Genomic DNA, 5,186 nt, shown 5'->3' with positions numbered 1-5,186 from the left:
TTCCAGATTTGATAGCTCCTGTTCATCAGTCAGTCATGAAAAGGTTTAGCTGGGGCAGCAGAATTTATGCAATTTAAGGATGCTCAGCACTGCCCTATTTATCATGGCTGTGTGTTTGCATTGTGCCGCTCTCATGACAGTGCCAAACCACCTAGATCTTGAACAATTTGCTTTTATTTCTGTAGCTTAAAACACAAGTGGAAAACTTAATAATTCTTTGATAAAACTTGAAAACTTCTGATAATTGTTTATGAGTGCAAAAGTCTTACTCCTGTCACCAACTGCAAGTGACTCACCAGGATATTTAGCAGCTTCACAAGCATGCAAGTAAGGATGTTGCAGCAAAGGGGAAAGACCAAAACCAGAAATATAGTGTGTGGCTCTTCATCATGGCTAGAGGGGGGCAAAGGGTGAGGAAAATCAGAGCCAAAGAAATGATTAGAGACAAGTTTTATTCTGGAATATGATGCTGAGATGCAACTTTGCTGAACTATTTTTAGAATAAAGTAAAACTCAATATGTCTAGAGATGAGTTATGAGAAACAAAAAGTAAATGGAAATGAAGACTATTATGAATTTCAGATAATACTCACAAATTATTTTGTATAAGAGATGTTTTTTCTTCCTCATTGAAAGATTTCTTCAGCCATTGAGAGTTTGATCTTCTGATCCTCCTGAAAGGCTAAATATATGTGTTTTCCATTGTCTTCAGCAAAGCTTATCTTTCTGTTCTTTAGCTGCTACACATAGGACATGACTGAAGGTGCTAAATTGCTGGCATGGTGAGGTGCCCATGCCAAAATGTAATTTATAGGGCACAGTGTTTCTGGGAAAAGTAATTCTTATTCATTTGCTTTCCTGGTCAGGTAGGACTTTGAGATGAAAATACATTGTACGAAGTGTAATACTAAGCAATTTTTTGGAAGAAACAAAGTGGATTGATTCAAGTGGTTCTTCTACCTGACAGCAGTATATCTGGAGAGGAGGTAAAGGCAAAGTGAAATGGACCATGGTGTAATTAACATTTTCTTAGGTTATTGTGATTAGTCTTCCTTCCTGCTATTATTTTCCTCTTTACATTCTTTGTGACAGTTCTTGACACAAATTAATGGGCAACCTTCACCCTTTTTTTTCCCCCTAGCTGCTGTGCATTCTCTATTTTCTCTAGTGGGAGACAATTTATTTGCAATTGTAAATCCATGCACCTCTTCTTCTTTCTCCAACCTCTCAAGTGCCTATCTAATGTCATAGGTGAGATGAACTGACTTCTGTGTGGGCACTGAATACATATTTGCCCATATTCTTGTCTTCTTTTAAATTGCTTTAATAACTTTTTTAAAAGTTACATTTAATGACAGAATTATATATTGTATCTTGTAGGTTCAGAACCTACAGCCTTGAAATTAATGGGTAGCTGCTGTAGCCACCTGAAATTGCAAGGCCACTGACGTGAATTGAAAAGACACCTACTGGCAAAAAAACCCATTTCCTCTGTCTCCTACAGGGCTCTTTCCAGCAATTTGTTTCCTTACAAACATCCAAATTAAGGGGGATTTTATTTGTGACTTTTCTGACTCTTGAAGCTACTTACTCAGTTACATAAATATATTGCATGTAATAAACACACATATTATGTATAATTTACACACAAACTCTTACACAATAAAATGCATATTTTAAGGTCTGGAGCAAATTGAAAAGGCATAAATGGAACTGCAGTAATGCAGTGCTGAGTAAAATAGAAAATAAGATTTTCCGATAGCTTTACCCATGTTATTTATAGAGCATCAGTGACACATCTGTGTTTCACTGTTACCTGAAAAGTGAAGCAGATAGGCTTTTTGACTTGTTTTTTTAATAACAGGAGATATCATCTTACCATTGTGGTATCAAGAGAATATTCTGTATTTTTTTTCCTTAACTAAAATAAATTTTTTATGGATTGATCTTTATATAAAGCATTACAGGAAATCCACAAATTTAAAATTCTATGTGAACAGTATTTCTAAAAAACAAAATATCTACTCATCTACTTTAGAAAATGAATTGGAATGTTTGTATGAAACTGTGTTCTGTCAGCATAGAAATATTTGGTTGCTCTTTGTCATAGAAGAAAAAAAAGGAAAAACAGTACAAATTTACACATGATGTTACTATGTTTTTATGACTTTTGACCAAAAATTATTTTACATTCTAAGTGCAAGAGCAGGATCAGAGTAAAGGGAATTTCATAATTGCTTGTGTAGTGGGCGCATGATAATTTAGAAAAGCTGTGTCTGCCAATGTGTAATAAATGCAGGAGAGAATCTTTGGCAACATAAGAAACTTTTGTAAAGGATAAAATGAAAATATTCTCAGCTATTCTCTCAAATGTGCAGTACCACTTATGTTCTTTTCTACGTTTTGTAATTGGATTTGTGCCCTGCCTTTTTTAGAATCCAGGTTTTTCATCTGAAATAAAAGTGGAAAGGAGATCTGAACTTGGCTTTTCCACATTTTAAACCATTGTTGTGGCCTAAATGGTGACAATGTCTTGTCATATCTTGTGCATTTGCCTGTGTGACTGACTGTCAGTGGAAAAGAAATTACTGTCAAAACTGATGCACGAGGATTATGTTATTCTTATGACATTTTATCACACACCTTCTATCTAAACTTAGAGTTTCTTAAGCCAAAAGTTCTGCTAGTTAGTTGATGTTCAGTGATATAATTCATTTATTTGTTCAAGATCCCATATGAATCACCTATGTAAACTTTTATGGAGCCTATTACTGAAATTGTTGTGTCTTAAGAACTAGTATTTTTTACTGGAAGTTTATTTGTTGCCAAATGTATTTTTTTTCTTCTCCCTGACATTAAGGTTGTTTCTCTGTTATGTGACCTTTCTTCTTCCTTTGGAATTGGAATGAAAGGAAAAGCAACTACTTCCATATCAGTGAAATTCAATTTGTGGCTTCAAGAAGTCAGTCTCTTGCACCTTTTCTGCAAACCACTGTGCTATCCTATTTCTGCTATGACATATTTTTACAAAGGAGTTCCTATTAATTTGATTTTCTATATTCATGTTGAAAGAGATTATTTAAGTGAGAACAAGAGTTCAAGTGACCTAACCTTTCTCAATAATTCAGCAAGTTCCAGATGTATTGTAAGGCAACAGAAAGGAAGGCAATTAATTTTCTGAGGTGAAATGACTTAGGCTAATTTATTTTTTGTGGATGACATATATCACTAGATGAGTTTTGAAGAGGCAGTAGCAAAGAGGGAGGGACAGACATGAAAGCAAAATGTAGTAACTAAATATAATTGGTAAAGAATGCATCTTATTAATTTGGCTCTAAGAATTAGCATTCAGATTTGGTGACTAATAACTTTTGAACATCATAGAAGATACTTAAATATTTGTCATCATGTTCTTTTAAGATTATTTTTATTAATCTTCAAGTAACAGGCCCCTTCTGATCCTCATTGCTGGTTTTAGAACAAACCCACAACTTTCATGTGGAAATGATAAAAAAGCCAGTAGATAGCCTTGCTGCTGCTTTCCTGATGCCAGATTCAAGGCAGGTGGGTTGACAGTGTGTCATTGTGTTAACAGTGATGGTATTTGATCCTCTGGCATTTTAATTAACCATATTAATCTGGCAACAACAATGTTCTCCTTAAAGAATACCATTCCTTGAGGGTTGGCAACAGGTAGCAGTATCTTGCTAAAAATGCTTTCTAGCTTTACTGGATTTCTTTTAAAATAAAGATGAACATCTTTTCCTGTCTAAGTGAACAGCAGAGGAGGAGCCTGAATTCACAGCCTGAATTTTTCACACATTTGCACACCCCTGTTCACATAAACAAATACAGACAAGGATGTTTTGAAGATAATTTCTGTGTCTTATGGTTGAATAAGATGTTTGACTCCAACAAGTGACAAATGAAAATGAGTTCCGTGGAATTATAAACTTACAAACTAAGCCTCACTGTAGAAAAACACAGGATATACCCTTGCTTGATGCAATGGCTCTTTCAAGAGAGTAGGTGATTAAAAGACTATAAAAGGAGGTCAGGGAACTGGAAGTGTAAAAATTAAAATGTAAGTGTTCCTTACCTTTCCTGAGGCAGACAGAAAAAAAAATTCTTTTGATTAAATCCCTTACATTCCCTTCAGGCTATTGTCTGAAAAATAATTTGTTCTCATGTAGCAAGCACTGGGGATTGAAGCTATTTTATAAATCTTTTGCTCTTTTAAAACCAGATGGTGGGTGTTGATAAAATGTTTGTTGTCTCCCTAAATCGTTCATATAATCTAATTTTATTGAGTAGAATTTGTAGTGGTAGGAATTATGTGTAGAGGTAGCATTTGTAGGCTGGAGAAACTAATTTCTTGTGTCTGACTTCATGTATTCAGGGTTTTATCTAATGGATTTATTTCCAGATTTATCTGGTGGAGAAAGGCCCCTCCATCTATCCTGCTGTAGAGCACACATTTTCTTTTATGGATGATAAAGATAGGGAAATCTCAGGCTGGCATACAAATTCCAGCATTGCCCTAATGAAATACTGCTGTCTTAGAAAGATGAACTAATGTTCCCTGCTGCAAAGCAGTGTTTTTCCTTAGTGTTCTTCTTCCTTACTGAGTGAGTGTGTGGGGTACCCAAGAAGGAAAAGCAAGGGGCAATTGAAGTCTGAAACTGTGGAAGCAGACAATGACAGCTACTAAAACCAATTTACATTCACTACAAAAAGAGAAAACTGGAGAGAGAGAATCCAAAGAAACGACTAAATGGTAAAAGAAAAATCACTGAATAGCAGATTGGAATAGGTGATTGGAAAGAAAGCATTGAAGATAATTGGAAACTGAACCAAATTGTTTGGGGGATGAGGGAGAGGAGGAAAGACTGAAACACTGCTTTTGTTTGTTATATTAAAGCTTGTATAATGATGAATTTCAACAGGCTTCCATAATGATGGATGCAGTTTTGTCTGTCAACACAGAGCAGCCTTGTTCAGCAGACCCCTGTCTTTCAGCAGCAGAATTTTATCCATCCTCCATTACCACAGAGTCCAGATGCTTCTCATGTCTCCAGACTTCAAATGAAAGCATTTGACTTGCAGACAGTAGAAATTGTTTCTTTTGTGAAATACTGCAAAACATTCTGCATGGGGGTGGGTTTTTTTATTGTTTGGTTTTTATT

The sequence above is a fragment of the Geospiza fortis genome, unplaced genomic scaffold (assembly GCF_000277835.1).
Source record: "Geospiza fortis unplaced genomic scaffold, GeoFor_1.0 scaffold11, whole genome shotgun sequence".
In the NCBI taxonomy this organism is placed as follows: domain Eukaryota; kingdom Metazoa; phylum Chordata; class Aves; order Passeriformes; family Thraupidae; genus Geospiza; species Geospiza fortis.
Note: the sequence above shows the minus strand (reverse complement) of the source record.